Source organism: Artemia sp. Qi Xiang Cuo, chromosome 13 (assembly GCF_049724085.1).
Source record: "Artemia sp. Qi Xiang Cuo chromosome 13, ASM4972408v1, whole genome shotgun sequence".
In the NCBI taxonomy this organism is placed as follows: Eukaryota; Metazoa; Arthropoda; class Branchiopoda; order Anostraca; family Artemiidae; genus Artemia; species Artemia sp. Qi Xiang Cuo.
The window spans coordinates 17,418,435-17,435,766 of record NC_142806.1 but is presented as its reverse complement, the minus strand read 5'-3'; the positions used below and the strand labels follow the sequence as shown (position 1 = coordinate 17,435,766).

The 17,332-nt window shown below is 35.4% G+C and overlaps 1 protein-coding gene across 3 annotated transcripts in view; it reads right to left on the bottom strand.

Moving 5' to 3' along the window:
• Window positions 1-15,496, bottom strand: part of LOC148945025 (uncharacterized) — a 66,792-nt gene extending 51,296 nt beyond the window's left edge. For all 3 annotated transcript variants that reach the window (XM_089098571.1, XM_089098572.1, XM_089098573.1), the window contains exon 1: window positions 15,372-15,496. The gene's annotated coding sequence lies outside the window, so the exon portion shown is untranslated. The remainder of the gene's footprint in view (window positions 1-15,371) is intronic.
• Window positions 15,497-17,332: the final 1,836 nt, after the last annotated feature.

Sequence of the window (17,332 nt, the reverse complement as noted above, 5' to 3'; positions counted from 1 at the left end):
TAAAGCGTGTGTCATTTCAAATTATTAATATTGGAGCTTCCTCCATAAAAAGAGTTGATTTATTTAGATATTTAGGTATTTATATTGATTCAACTCTGTCGTTTAAGACGCATATTAGTAAACTTAAAGCAACAGTGTCCAGGAATCTCGGTTGTTTGCATAGATTGAAGTTTGTGTTACCATACCAAATCATTAGAACTTTATATTTTTCATGAATTGATTGCTATTTCCAGTATTGTTCGACTGTTTGGATGCTGACTTTCCCTTCACAATTACGAGGACTTCAAATTGTTCAAAATAAATCAATAAGAATTCTGGACCATTTTTTTAGCACACCCTACGAAGACAGAGGAATTATCTGAAATTAAAAAATCTTTTCTATTTCTGGATATTCTGGATTTACAACAAATTTTGCACCTTAATTTGGGCATATGGTTTTTGAAAATCCAACATAAATATCATTTTTTCAATAGTATGAAACTTTTGGTGGAAAATAAACATAGCCATTTATCAAGAGCTACGATTAAGTTTCTTTTCCCGTTTGTTAAAATTGAGAGATCCAGACTAAGTTTAAGATATCAAATTCCTCATATTGCGAATAAATATAAGTTATTTGAATTAGTAAGTGAATCGCCATCACTATACACATATAAAAAGAAATTGAAAAAGATGGTCCTTTCAGCCTACAGTAGCGGGGATTGATTGTATTATTGATTTATTTATGAATTGCTAAGTAAATCCCATCCCTATCTCCGTGAGTCGATAGTTAAGTTATGTATGTTTTGTTTTTTTTTTTTTTTTTATTATCATTTCTTATTTAAATTTAATTTAAATCATGTTATGTTCTTATCAAATTTTCTTTTCTTTCTCAAGTTATGTTAGCAGGAAGTGTAATTTTTTTCCCCCTATTGTTTGATAAAGGAGACATTACAAGATTCCTCTCTTCTCCTTTGTACAAAATTTATGTATATGTTTTTGTTAAATAAAGTCAAGTCAAGTCGACTGCCAAATGTTCAAACATATCTTAAGCAATACAGATTATGAAGCAGTTCTTCAAGCTCCAGAGGTAGACCAAAAAGCCAAAATCTTAACACGTGTCCTAAAAAATGCTGCTTTAGACTCCATTCCAAGATCTTCAAACCAGCCTACACTACGCCAATCTAAAAAGACAAATAAAGTAAGGCCATCAATGAAAAATTCTAAATTATAAACAGGTTTCAGAGATTTCCTAGCACACAAAATCTTGTACATCTCCATAGAGCAGAAACTAAAGTGAAAAAAGTAGTCTTAAGTGCAAAGAGATCAACATGGAAGAATTTTTCAAATAAACTAGACATGAATAGCCCACTGTCAAATGTCCATAGCTTCATCAATCAAATGGTGGGGAAAAAAAATCCAAAAGACGGTATTATACCAACAATGCAGCATAACAACATTCTCCTTACGAGTAACCAACAAAATGCAGAGGCCTTCTCTAAATATTTCGAACATTCAGCCCCCAGTGAAATATATTGCTTTTGCTTGCTTGCTTTTTATTGCTTTTTTTTATTTGCTTGTATTTTGCTTTTTGCTTATGTGCTTCCTTTATAGGTATTGGGTCTCCATTAAACAATTATATTCAAACCTGAAGTCTGACGAGGGAATACGTTACATGGTGTCAGAATGGCAGCACACCCTGCCCCATAATTGACTGGTCATCAAACAATCTCAAAACCTTGTGGAAGCAGTTTCACCAACATGCTGAACTGATGTTAACAGGACCTTTGTCTGGAAAAAGTGAAAGTGTTAAGTGCTCATACTTGTTGATACGGATTGGAGAAAAGGGGCGAGATATATTCAATACATTTCAAATTGCAGAAACAGAAAAGAATAAAGTGGATGTATATCTGAAAAAATTCAGTGAGCATAATGAACCCATCTCAAACCCTATCTTCTCTTGATTCAATTTTCACAAACGAAATCAAAAAGAAGGAGAGACAATTGAATCATATGTGACAGCACTAAAACTATTGGCCCTAGATTGTGATTTTGGAAACAGTTCAGATGAAATGGTGAGAAATGGATTGATATTTGGTGTGCAGAGTGACAGGATAAGAAAAAGACTGTTAAGTGAAGGTGGAACACTGACACTAATAAAAGCTATCAAAACTAGTCGAGCAATTCAAGCAGTAGTGGAAGACCCATGCACAAATGAAAAACGAACCAAGAACCATTGCTCTAAAACAAGAAGTGGAAGCCATACACAAACAAAAGGTGTTACAAAAGACAATGACAACCAGCTATTATTTCTGTGGGAATGCATACTCCCGTGAACACAAATGCCCTGCAAAAGGGAAAATCTGTCCAAATGTCAGAAGCCAAACCATTTTGCAAAGGTTTGCAAAAGCAGGTCAGTCAACGAAATTGAAGGTTTTCCCACTCAGAATGAAGAAAATGACCAGTTCTTTATTGAATCTAGTGACTGTAAAATTGATTCAGTGCAAAAGCCAATGATTATAGTTAATCTACCTGAACACTACCAAGACATAAACTTCAAAATTGATACAGGAGCTGATGCAAACATTCTCCCAGCAAACATATTTAGGTCATTGAAACCAAGGTCTACTTTGGTTCCCAGTAAGGATATCCTAACAAGCTATAGTGGATGCAGCCTAAAGGTACCTGGAATTGCACAAATGGTGATTCAGTATAAGGACCGGGCAGTACACAACCAGGCCAGAGTCAGAATCCAGGAAGCCATTTGCAGCAAACTTACATACTTTGATAGTGAAAGCACTGTGGTAGAAGTGATAACAGATGCATCACAGCATGGACTTGGTGCTCAGCTGATTGCAGATCATGCAACAGTAGCCTTTGCTTCCAGGTCTCTGAGTGATACTGAAAAGCAGTACTCTCAAATAGAAAAGGAAGTGCTGGGTATTGTATTCGCCTGTACACATTTCCGCCAATACATTTGCAGTAGAAAGATCATTGTGACAACAGATCACAAACTACTAGAGGCAATTTTGTCCAAACCTATAAACAGAGCACCACCCAGATTGCAAAGAACGATGCTAGTGCTCCAGCAATATGAACTGTCATTTCAGTACAACCCTGGCAAAAAGATCCCTGTAGCAGATGCTTTATCACGGATGCACTTATCAGATTAAGACCCAGAAATCCAAATCGAAGGAGAAGTAGCTATTCATGAATTCTTTAGAGATATTCCTGTGAGCAGAAACACACTAGAGAATATCCGTGAGGAAGTGCTGAGAGATAGTGAGCTAAAAACACTTTCAGATATCATTGAATCTGGCTGGCCTAATGAGCAAAGACAAGTACCATCCATAATTTTACAATATTGGAACTACAGAGAAAAGCTGGTTGTAAACAATGGTATTATACTAAAAGGCAAATGTATTGTAGTGCCCAAGACACTACATGGAGATATACTGCAACAGTTTCATTCTTCACATAGTGGAATCATGAAAACCAAAGAAAGAGCTCGTAGCTCGGTGTTTTGGCCTAACATCACAAAAGATGTTACACAAATAGTTTCTAGATGTAAAATATCTGCCAGACATCAGATGAATCAACAGAAAGAGCCACTAGTGTCCTCAGAAGTCCCCCAGTATCCATTCCAACGTGTGGGTGTGGATATTTTCACATTTAGAAGCAGGGAATATCTTCTCACCATAGACTATTATAGTCGATTTTTCGAAGTGGATAAACTTGCCAGTTCAAATTCACAACAAGTGATCTCAAAATTGAAAATGTATTTTGCAAGATATGGTACACCAGATCAAATCACTTCAGATAATGGGCCACAATTCAGCTCAGAAGAGTTTCGAGTTTTTACAGAAACTTGGGATATCAACCACATCACAGTGAGCTCCCAATACCCCCAATCGAATGGGATGAGCGACATCACAGTGAGCTCCCAATACCCCCAATCGAATGGGATGAGCGAAAAGGCAGTCCAGACTACAAAAAGGATAACGACAAAAGCCTCAGAAAGTCAAAAAGATCCATATATTGCGTTGCTAGAGTACCAAAACACTCCAATTGATAGAGCATATTCACCAGTACAGCTGCTTATGAGCAGAAAGTGTAATGTATGTGTAATAGCTCTTGTTCTGTAAATAGAAGAGCCCTAATTGATTTACACAATGAATCCTGGATGCAAAGTACTTTTCCCAAAATTTGGAAGAAGTGAATAATTACTCCAGTGAATAAACCAAATAAACCACCACAAAGGCTATCTTCTTACAGGCCTAGTGTAAAGGTACTGATGATTTGACCGTTTTTTTTTTTTTTTAAAGCACTTTTTCTATTCCAGAATGCTTACTTTAAAGACTTTTGGTTTTTAAAGGGTTTCAGTATGTAGAAAAATATCTACAAATCTAACTGTTTGATTAAAAGTTTAAAGTTTTATCAGAAAAGGGTACAAAACTCCGATTTTCTTATATTGGAGCGTTTTCACCTACAAATTCGACAGAAAAGTTACCTGTTTTCAATGTAAGTTGGAACCCTATTCAACACATGCTGAAATACTTGCGGAATACTTGTGGGCGGATCCTGGTAGATTCAACATGCCTATTCTTTTTACTTTATTTCATAGATTCTCTTCAACTTTTTTATACATGTAAATAAACAAATTATGGTAATTATGCATTAGCTGGTACCCAATGCAAGAAGTGAAGTTTTGGTTAATGCTAAGGGAATAAAACAAAATGGAACGAAAATATAATACTTTAGAAACAAATTTGGGCTATATATTTGCACATTAGGGGGCAGGGGATTAAAGCATAGCATATAATAAACACATAACCTACCCTAGGTAACTTTTCCCCCTAAACCCCCTAAAAAACAATAGTTTAAATTTTGTAAACACAGTGACAAACCACGCTTTGCAATCCATTTGACTGGTTTCCTTTAGCATTTCCCCTAACATATTGTTCTGGGTACCAGATAAGTACCTAAAATACTATACAGATATTGGAAGCAAAAGACTAAAAAAATTTTTCAAGTATAGGGACGAAATGGATAATGGAGTGTAATTGTGTGACATAGGTCTCTTTAATATATTGTGTAATATAATAGTGTGACATAGGTCTCCTTATAAACGCTACCTGGAATGGCCCACTTTGTCTCGGCTTTAATGGTCCAGCAAAGATTTCTTTGTTGTTTACAGTTAAAGTATTGTCAACATTTGGTCTTTCAAAGTTAATCTACCAGTTTAATCCACTTTAAAAATTCTTAATTTTGACTATCCTTTGTCTGGAAAGTCCAGAATTCTTGAAATATGCATCTCCTACTTAAGATTATTAGAAGTTTGTGACACCAAGGAGTTAACATATTTCAAAAGCATTTTGGGTGGGATTGAGTAGGGTAAGAGTTCTATGCTAATTAGAGAGGGGTTTATAGAGAATACTTTGTATTTTACAGCTTGGGATCTATTTGAAAGAAAATATGTATAAAATTTACTATGAGAGGGTGCACTTAAAATTTATTCAGTGATAAATGAAAAGGGTGTTGTGATCAACAAAGTCAAATGCTTAAAAATATGAACATAGCATGAGGCCAAGCAGCAATTCCTCCAATGATGGGAAAATCTAGCATCTAGCATAAAATCAGTACAACAAAAAAAAAAAAATCAGTACAGCATCCGTACAATAAAAAAAACAACTTTTTTTAATGTCTTTTTCATATTAAATATTATTACAAATAATAATCATCAAAACCTCTCGTTGTTGAGAAAGTAACTGCAATTCAGCAACTATGTTTTCATCAGAAGACCCTTGAATTTCTACACCATTTGTATCTTATCTGTTTTACATGTGAAGTTTCAACAGAGTCACCTATATTTTGACAGGGCCTGTTGCTGTCTGTCAAAAATTTCGACAAGGTTATTTCAAGATACTCTCAAAAGAAATGAATATCATAATAGAAGCCCATATTTACATTTTAATTTGGCTGAAGGAACATTTTTAGTTGGTCTGGTATTCCACTACATCAGGCAAGAATTTTCAACACTTGGAATATAGTTTTGTCAATATAATATTAGCTACTATTTTAGCTTAATTTTATCAAGAAAAAACCAATGTGACTACATTTTAGAGAAGATCAAATGTATCTTGATGCATTGATGCTGATCCCAACTTTTTTTTGCCAAAAAATAACCAAGTAATGACAGTCTGAACATTACATAGCTAAAACTTGTTAGGAACTCATTCTGTGTTGAAAACAGGAAACTGATTGAATTGAATACTCTTTTCATATCTGGTTGTATCAAATATAGTGTCCACGTTTTCATTGTCAAAATATAACAAAGGCTTCAAGAGATGATGTTCCAAGTCACCACTAAGCAGAGTTATCCTGTTTTGAAGGGAAATTTCGACAGTGGTCCCAAAATTGTACTGTCAAATCATTGATGCCTTTACTCTATATCACTCTTACCTATTCTGGGCAAAATTACGGAAAACATGATAAAGAAAAGGCTTGAATGGTTTTGTGAACATAATGGCCTCTTTCTGCAACAGCAGTGTAGTATTAGACGGAAGGCTTCAACACAATTGATTGTATACTCATGCTGGAGGAGGCTATAAAAATTGCTAAAAGTCAAGAGAAGGTCCTTGTAACAGCATTTGTTAACTTTGAATCTGCTTTTGACAAAATATTAGAGAAGAAGCTATGCAAGATTTTAAAGACAATGCATTTCCAAGACAAATTCATATATTTTATCTCTGATTTCCTAAATAATAGAGCATTCAAAGGGAAGATCAGTGAAGCTTTGTCCTCTACTTGTAAGCTCCATCAGGTTTACTGCAAGGATTGCCACTTGGCCTACTTCTTTTCCTCTTCTTTTTAGCCAAGCTCAAATTTTCACGTTAGAGTTTAGGGCTAGCACCCTTTGCAGTTGACCTCACCATTTGGGAAGTAGGAGACAGTAATAATGAAGCAAATGGAAAGTTAAATGCTGCTCTGAAAGAATTAGTTTGATTCTCAAAAGCATTGGGAATGAGTGTATCAGCCCAAAAAACAAAAGCAATGATGTTCAATAACAAAATAATTCCACTCCAATGGCTCAAATAAGTATTGTAGAGAGACTTGATTTAGTCAAAGAATGCAGATTACTGAAATTGAAAGTAGACCATTGATGGGCTTGGAATAAACAAATAGAGGTGACAAGAGAGGTCTGATTGAAAAGGATTGTAATTCTAAAAAGACTTGCTTCTACAAAATGGGGAAACTCACTAACTGTATTGGGACCTTTTTTCAAACAATATATAAGGCCAAAAATGGAGTATGGGATAGTTGCTTATGGCCATACCAATAAAAAAACTTATTGAAAGTGGAAAAAATCCAGAACATGGCATTCTGACTAGTCCCCGAAACTGCGCCACGCCGGAATGACGGTGGCGAATGTGTGATTTTGTATCGGCAGTGGCGTGCAACAAGGCGCGCCTAATTTATTTGGGGGTCGCGCCGCCGATTTTAGACCGGCGGCGCGCCACGGCGCGCCGATTTTTCTGATTAAAAATAATAATAAAAATTCCACTTCACCAAGCACGTTCAACCTCGATTTTAGTTAGGATTTTTAAATGGTTGGCTAAAAACATACAAGAACAATATGACAAAAACAGGAATTTTTTGGGCCGTGCAGAAAGTGTTTATGTTCACCGTCAATCAGACCAAGTAGAATTCTCATTTTTAGCCACTAGACCCAGGGAAACCTATGTTGTGTTTATGTTTAACATCGCATTGTTCCTATAGAATCCCGTGTTTAGTCATTTCCTTCTTGTTAATGATTTGGGCTAATGTGTGTATAACTTTAAGTTTGAAGTTCAAACATCTCCTGTTCATCAAATACATACAAAAAGGAAGTGAAAACAACAAACAAATAACAACATCGAAAAAACACTGTATACAAATCAGATATCATGGCTTAACAACACCAATAATTTTAAATCAGCGGTTACATCACTTCAGTTACAATTGATGTAACAAAAGTGAGTTTGTTCACTCTGCCTGGAGCCATTGATCTTTTTGCAGTCACTATCAGTCCTGTCGTGCTAAAAAACCATTTAGCTGGGGCACATGTGGCCGGTACAGCCAGAACTTGACGAGCGTAAACTGCCACTCGCGAGATCTGATACTAGTATTGGATCTTGGGGTCCCACAGAATGCCGCAAATGGGCTTCTTCTTTGTATCTGCTGAAATAAGTTGTTTTATAAGGGAGAACAAACCTGCACCTTCACCATAGGGCTCCTGCGCTCTACACTACAGGAGGAACTAAACTGCACCTTTACCCTCTTTTCTTATCAACACAGATTAACCCTCCGAAATTCTTTTCTGAAAGAAGTGGCCAAGTTATAACGTTTCAAGTCAAAGTTTAAGGCTACTTCAACTTCAGTGTGCTCTGCTAACTGTGCAAAAAAATGTAATTCATTTCTATAGATATATTTCTATACTAGCTTTAGATAATCTACCAAGCGGAAACTACTGCAAATCAGCATCAATAAATAAATGAAACCCAAAATGGACAGAAATGACAATAAATAACTGAGTCAAACTCAAAACGAGCAGAAATTAACATAAGTTGGACTCAAAACCCCTATGCCTTCCCAAGGCCAGAACATAATTTTCACTTTGCTGAAAAATTATGAATTTTTTTATTTTCATAACTTTAATAAATCAAATAATATTAACATTTTGATTACTAAATATCAGTATATGTATATTAAACTGACAATACATATTCATTTGTATTTTTGTCAGTAAAGTACAAATTATGTTCTGGCCTTGGGAAGGCATCTGGGTTTTGAGCCCAACTTATGTTAATTTCTGCTCGTTTTTGAGTTTGACTCGGTTATTTATTGTAATTTCTGTTCGTTTTGGGTTTCATTTATTTATCGATGCTGATTTGTGGTAGTTTCACGCTTGGTAGATTATTTGATTTTAATTTTGCTCATTTTTGGTTTAATGGAGTTCTTTACTTTTCATTGAAAAAACTTATTTTTTGGAAACAGTTTTTTTTAAATTAATTTCTGTTCGTTTTATATTGACATAGTCTTTTCAGGGAAAAAGAAAATCATACTTTAAATCTTTTCGTTTTTTTAAGAATTTATAGTTTGGCCTGCTATTTGTATGCTGGAAAACAATTTTCAGCAAAATTTAACAACATAGACCCTTATAAAAATCTGGACACAAATAGCAGTGTTAAATTTTAAGAGCAGAAGAAGCCCTGAAAGTTTGAACATAATACCCTCAGTCGTTCTTGGGATACTGCTGAGATGCCTTATTGGGAATTAGCATAAAGACAGTGCATTTTGATTTAATCTTAAGGCAACATTTACTTTTTAAAAATAAAGGCAAATGCGAAGGTGGGCATGGGAGGGGGATTAGTTTCCCTCCAATCACTTTCGACTATTAAAAAGGACATCAGCCCTTTCTATTTTCAATCGAATGAGCCCTTTTCAAAGTTCCTACGACAACTCCTTCAATACAAAGTGCCCTGGTCTAAACAACAACAACAACAAAAAAAATGATACATTATACTTACATTGATCTCTACTATAAAAATGTCAAGCCTTCCAATCACTTTCGATTATTAAAAAGTGCACTAGGCCTTTTGATTTCTAAACTAATGATCCCTTTTTGAATTTTTACGACAACACTTTCTATAAATACCGTAGATGCCACCAGGGCTTAAATTACAACCCTTACCTTAAGGGCTGAGAGGGTGGTTGTCATCCTCTAAGACCTAATCAAGAACTTTCAAGAAGTTTCCAGAACTTTCAACTACGTTAAACAAAATGGCTATCTCAAAATTTTGATTGTAAGTGTTTCGGGAAATGGCGGGCGTGGAAGGGGTGTTAGTTGCCTTCCAGTCATTTTCGACTATTAAAAAGGGCACAAGCCACTCCAAAACCCTTGCCCTAAGGGTTGTGGGGGAGTAACCTCCTCAAAAAACATATTTTCTCTCTGGAAATCAGTTACTCTGAACAAAATGACTATCTTAAAATTTTGACTAGATGTGTTTGGGGAAACGGTGGACGTGGAAGGGGTGTTAGCTGCCTTCCAATCACTTTCGACTATTAAAAAGGGCACTAGTTATTCCAATTTCCAATCGAATGAGCCCTTTTTGAAGTTTCTGCGACAACTCCTTCGATACGAATTGCCCTGGTATGGAAAAAAAACAACACAAAAAAAATAATACATTGTGCCAACATTGTTCTTTACTTAGACAGATCGATTGCGCTGCCTATGATAACATCCTGAATTGCCTAATGCTCTTTTACCTACCTCTTTTCATCCGAAAAATAAAAAAGAAAAATGAACAGAATTCTTCTTCTTCTAATTCACAGACAGGCGGGCTATTCAGTTAATACTATTTAGCCCTTTTCTTTTTGCTTCACTCTGTGGGCTACAGAGCTACTGGCTTGGTCGTCTCTTATTTATTGGATATTGTCAGATATCTTTCAGTAGATCTTTTGACTCAAGGAGTTCAAATATAAGATGATAGATATCGATTTCTGTGCTCTGTGTGCATGTATAGTTGGCTAGGCTCTTGGCTGATAGTGATAGGCTGATAGCGTAAAGAGCGAGGCGTTGAGGAGGGCACAGCCCCTTTCATATACGGAATAATTTCTATTCGTCTTAAGATTTAATGTCGCTCCTTACTTTCAGTTTAAAAAACTTTTTTTTATTTAAAGGCTGCAAAAGCGGGGGTTTTGGGGGGCGGCAGGCCCCCAACTGTGCCTCCTAATCCCTGTACGTTTAAGGTTCGACCTTGTAACTCAGCCTCTTTAACTCTTTAGAAAACGTAGTTTTTTTCAAATAATTACATTCAAATAGGCAATGGTCAATTGTTTCATTATTCATATTACAAAGCCTGCAAAGAGGGGACAGGGGAATTGAACCACTAGAATTAGAAAACTTATACAAGAATGCAAGAAAATTTGGTCCATTTGTTCCAGAAAGAATTCTATGATAGATTTTGGAAAAATACTTATTGGTAAAGGGGAAAAGGATAGGATTAATCTTATTAAAATTAATATCTGATAGCCTCCATCAGTAAATATCTCTAATTGGGATTGGTCTCCCACTTGGCTGGTCAATATTTATTAGTTTCAAGAAAAATTTCTTCTTCTCCTTCCTATGAACCAATATACATGTCGAGCCCAAGATGACAGTATTTATTTTTAAGAAACAGATTAGCTGGGATGACGGTTGAAGCCCGGAGGTCGATATCAATAACCAAAAAAGAGAAAAAAACGGCGGCGTATTAGTGGCGCCACAGCCGATAGAATCAGCGGCGGCGTCAGTGCACTGATGCAAGCTCGGCGGCGCGCCGCCGTTTTTTTTTGTACCAACACAGTTCTAGTGATTGGGCCAGGAAACTAGCAGGAGTTGTCCCTATAAGCAAGAGAATAGCCGAAGCCACTGTTAAATATTATATCAGGATTCAAGCCTATGGGGAGTGGTATCCTATTTTCACTCTTTATCATGGGAGCACTAGGCAGCAGAATAAATTCAGCATCGCATTGTGGCAAGCTTTTTCAGCACTGTCTAAACTGGTCATAGGATAAAATTCTGGTTGATTCTTTTAAGTTCCCTCCTTCATAGAGGTTTTGCCAACCATGTATCAGCTGAGAGCTACAAGACAAAAAGGAGAATATTGCACATCAATTAATTATGGCCGAATTTTTAAGAAAAAAGGCTACAGAGTTCAAAGATCCTCTGCACATTTATACTGATGGATCCCTAGTAGGGAATGAACCTGCCAGAGCAACAACAATCCCACACACATCTCTGTCCACTCAAAAGCCTCTCCCACTGGACTCATCAGTTTTAACAGTTGAACTGGCAGCAATAGTTGAATCACTAAAGGTGGTCAAAAATATATCTTCCGCTTTCAGGAAACTAGCAATCTTCTTGGATTCTCAGACTACTCTTAAAATAATGAAAACCTTAACCTGGAAAACAAAGGACACTGGTTTGGAGGAGATTAGAGAACAGCCTGATTCTCTATCCCAAATTGACATAGTAGTGGCTTTCCAGAATATTCCTAGCCAAGTAGGCATCTGCTTTGACAAAAAAGTGGACAGTCATGCTGCAGAGACTGCAAAGCTTATCAGCCCACAGCTTGCTAAAAAGTACTCAATTGCACTTAGAAACCACCATCCTTATAGAAAACCTCCTACTACTCAGGTTCCAATTTTCAAAGATCCTGAAATAAATCAGGCCTATTTTAGTGTAAAAAAGCTTTGCAGTAATACTGAGATGAGAAGAATACAGATGGAAGCAGCATAGTGACCCAAATTGTGGACTCTACAGCTTGACTGAAGAAACTTTGCAACGCGTTCTCTTCAAATGCACTGCAAGTTCTCCTGGAGTTTATAACCTGCATACCCTATGTCAAAATTTTAAACTTCTACAAGATATTGACCTGACTGTGGATATTCCTTTACCAGCTTCCATTGAAAAGAAGTTTTAAAGAGAGGCAATTGACATGTTAATAAATTTAGATGTGTTTTGAGAGATTTATTATCATTATTTTTTTAGCAAGAGAGCTTAAGCAAGTAGGAAGAGATGTATTGGTATCATCTTGCCTGTAGGCCTTAAACTGCTGGGAAGAGGCAACTTGAGTACATGCACTTTCCATAAGTCAATCAAAAACTGTATTATGTGTTTAACTGTAACTGAAGTTGTATTATGTATTTATTTTATTTGCTTCATGGTTGTGAAAAATGAGTGAAATTGTGCAGTTGGAAGCTAAAAGAAGCCCATTTAGCATTCAAGGGGTTTTTTTCTAAGAAGAAGAAGAAATCATATACAATAACAGTGCAACACTAATTATTGACCTATAAAGACCAGAAATAGAAACTTCAATTGAAATCAAACCCAAATGTGACACAGTTATTTACCCTGTTTTTCTCTTAAACTTTCAGTTACACATAGTCTAAGATTTATACTTAGCACAGCAGAGACACTTTTCAAAGCAAGTTGTACTAAAAACTGAAGATAAAAAAACATAAATGCAGCATATCATTAAATATTTTGAAACATCCTAATTACAATTTTAGCCTTATTTTATTTTCTGTTTGACTTCAAATCCTCCAAATGTAATCAAGCAAAATATCTCATTTTGGCACCCATTGTCATTCATTTTGAAATTATAATTGACTACCTAGCATTTGAATACAAAAAATTGAATAGTAAATTAAATCAACTGTGAAGAAACAAGAATCAAAAAATAAGAGTAATGCACGGTGGAATACATATTCATACTTATTTGACTTTTGAAGTATTATGAATAATATGGCTACCTGAAAATTTTGATCTGATATATTTGAGGGAAAAGAAAGGTTTGAAAGTGATAACTGGTAATACTTTGATCACTTTTGACTCTCAACAAGGGACTTATAATTTTTAACTTCAAATTAAAGTGTGCAGAAGTTTGCACAACAACCCTGTTCTATAAAACCTTATATGAAAACAATAGGCAACTTGCATCAAAATGGATATATCAAATTTTGATTGGATGCATTTGGAAAGAGAGGGCATGGTGGGGGGCTAGTTGCCCTCTGACCACATTTGGTTCTTAAAAAGGGCACTAGAAATTCTAATTTCCAATCAAATGATCCCTCTCCAAAGCTTATATAGCCTAAGCAATGCTACAGCATTAACTCTATTAGAGATTGCATACAGTCAGAAACCTTCACTCAATGGTGATAAATTTTAATAACAGTTTAGTGAGAATACCCTCTCTTGTCTTAATACTAAGAATTTGGGTTTCAACTTTTTTTTTAAGTGAGGGCTAGGAGAGGTTAATAACTTTGCTGTCAATATATACCAAATCATATTATTGAGTTAGGAGTAAAGTGAATACACCATTCGATGCCTTTTTTTTATGCTGATTACAAATATAATAAGCATTTCATTCGGAAATGAATTTCAGCCCCCCCCTCATATATGCCAATTCAGGGTTAGGTTAGGTATAGCCTATATAGGGGGGGGGGCTGAAATTCATTTTGGTAAAATTCTACTTTAGCTACTTTTGACTATCTTGGAAAGGGGTTAGGTTAAGAAAATGAAACTTTCAGGGATGGGTCTACAGGCTAAAGTATGTCCTGGGAAGATATTTTGAAGTACCCACCTCCACTCCTTCTCCCTTTAGAGGGACCTGACCTTTGATGACCTTTAAAAATATGTGAGTTATAAAAGTGAAACTTTGAAAAATAGATCTTCTACTTAAATGAATTGCAACAAAATTGTTTTCAACTTCAAAACTTTGCTCAATCCCGATTTATAAGGTTTTAAAGATGTGCAAATACATTTCCTAAATTTTGAAAATAAACTATTTATATGTCTTAAAATTCGGCTCAAATAACTGAAATTGCATTTTCAGAGCTAAAGCCAGAGAAAAAGAAACTGATAACTGAAAATTAAGGTAAAATGTTGTTTTGTCAAAATTTCAATGGGCCTGTCATTTAGGCAAATTTCATGACCCTCTAGAGGGAGAAGGAGTGGAGGTAGGTACTTCAAAATACCTTCCCGGGACATACTTTAGCCTGTAGACCCATCCCTGAAAGTCTCATTTTCCTAACCTAACCCCTTCCCAAGATAGCCAAAAGTAGCTAAAGTAGAATTTTACCTTCATTTCCGATAGAAATGCTTATTATATTCGTAATCAGCATAAAAAAAGGCATCAAATGGTGCATTCACTTTATTTGAAACTCAATTATATGATTTGGTATATATTGACCAACTTTGCAATATGGGGAGATATCTGACTTTGTTCTAGCTAAAAAATGGTAACAAAGATAGACCCAGCTTTAGGTACTACTTAAAATTCTCTAATTTCTTATGCTGGTATAAATTTAGGACCAGTACCACTCATAAGGAGACATGTTAAGAAAGCATTTCTTTCTTCATAATATGCATAATAATCCAAGTTAATATATTTTCTAGGGGGAGCACCTTTATCATCCCTCTTTTCCCTGTTGTACAATTATTTGTAACAAAATTGTGAAAAATAAACATATTTGTTTGCATTTCTTTGTTTTCAATTATTCTATATAGGGAAGATAAAGACCATCACTACCATCTATCAAAAAGATATAAATAGGCTAAGGCTTAGGTTAGCTAGATGGCTCTTGGTTGTTTGTTTTAAAACAATTTTCAAGACTTTGAGAAGGGACAATAATTGGAAAATGTGATTATAAAACCAGAAAAACAAGAAAATAGTGAATATAAGGGTCCTCCCCCAGGATAATATATTAAATAGGATAATTTTACATATTAGCCTATGAAGTAAGAACTGTTTTCTTAGCATGTCTCCTTATGACCAGTACTGGTCCAAAATTTATATCCTCATGCTTACCTAGAACATAAGATTAATTTGCTACTATCTTTCCAATTGAACTCTGCACCTTGTCCTACTTTAAAGTATTGTCACCAAATTTTGCAGAATCATTATTTCTTTTCTTAAAGGAATTGCCATGCTTCCGCTCTGCAATGTTGTCAAATACCGGTGTTGTCAACGTGCGACTAAGAGAGCTAAAAAAAATGTTTTATCTACCCAAGAAGTGCGACAAGCTAAAAACAATCCATTAAATATTAAACGTCATATTTTGTACCATATATTAAACAGAAGATATATTAAGCAGATAAAAAAATTCACTAGTTTAAGCAAAACGAAAAAAAATGTATTTCTTCTTCTTCTTTGATAAGATCTTTGATTCCTGGCTTCAATACAGCTTCTAAGTAAAGAGTGATGTTGACACAATGCATGTATTTTTTTACGACAAAGGCATTTCGTATGGAAAGGGTTGTCGTAGAAACTTAGAAAGGGGTGTATTTAATAGCAAACTGCAAGTTCTAGAGTGCTTTTTAATAATCAAAAAGGATTTTGGGGCCGACTATCCCCCCTCCATCGTCATTTCCCTTAATAAATCAAATCAAAATTCTAAAATTGCCAGTTTTTCAGCATAGTTGAATCCCCCCCCCCTAAACACACAAACACAGCTCTCAGAGCAAGCGCTATAAGCTATGCAACGGGAACATGATTTTTATGAAATTGTTGGTTGTATAAACTTCAGAGGGGGCTCATAGGTTTGGAAATCAGAAGTTCTAGTGTCATTTTTAATAATCGAGAGTGATTTGAGGGTAACCAGCCCTCACCAGTTTATCCCTATCGTTTCCCCAAAAACATCCAATCAAAATTCTGAGATAACCATTTTGTTAAGTATATTTGAAAGGTCCAGTAATTATGTATTTGGGGATGACAACCCCCTCCTCTGCCAGGGACTATAGGCTACCTTAATTACTCATTATTAACATTTTAGGTTTTTTCTAGAAAGAAGTTTGTATATGAAATAAACTTTGGAAGCGGTACATTCAATTGGAAATCAGCGGTCCTAGTCCTTTTTAAAAGTCAAAAGGCACAGGAGGGTGACTAGCCTTGTAACGAGCAAGGCTTTAAATAGGGGACAGCCCCTTTCATATACAAGATAGTTTTTGTTTGTTTTAAGTTTCAATGCCGCTTCTTATTTTCAGTTAAAAAAACTTGTTTACATATAATTTTTGATCGTTTTACAAACAATACAAAAATAAAAATAACTGTTTCATAAACTGTTTTTATAACTATTTGGTAAAAAATATTAATTACTTTATGTCAAAATTAGATGTCATAGTCATAGCTTTTCACTTCACTTCTGACTAAAATCAGTAGGGAAGTAACTTTTGATCTCTTGATCTGCAATACATTTCAATAATAAAAACTATGTTTAAACAATAAGACCAAATTTCAAAACTTACAGCCCAGCAGTATCCCCTCCTTACGTTTTACGACAATCCTATCCTGGTGTACTATTGGAGTTGCTAGCCCCTTGTAGCCTCCCCCTTCCCATCCATCCTATAGCATATATAGGGGGTGTAACTGAAGCCAAAAGAAGTGATCAAACCCTCGTATCTGGTCTTTTGAGATAACACTGTTCTTGGAATCATTGCATTCTTTTCTCAAAGAATAGCGTTGTTATACTGTGACAGCCTCACATCGTGAATAACATATCTGAGTTTCCGGTGAAAATACATTTGTTTGCCAAGTTTATTTTGTTTTTGAAAAACCACATTGGTTCCTAGTGCACAGTACCCATCTGGCGAGCTTTATCTTTGGTATAAATGTTTGATGGAGAGTTACTTAGTATCACAGATCCACATAGACATTTGATTAGTTTACATTGATTCAAGTTAGAAAAACGTTCTACTATTTAAAAGTGAGTCGTTTTACACTATTGCAACTTGAAGGAGTTGACAGTGATGATATGGAGTCAGTTAAAATTG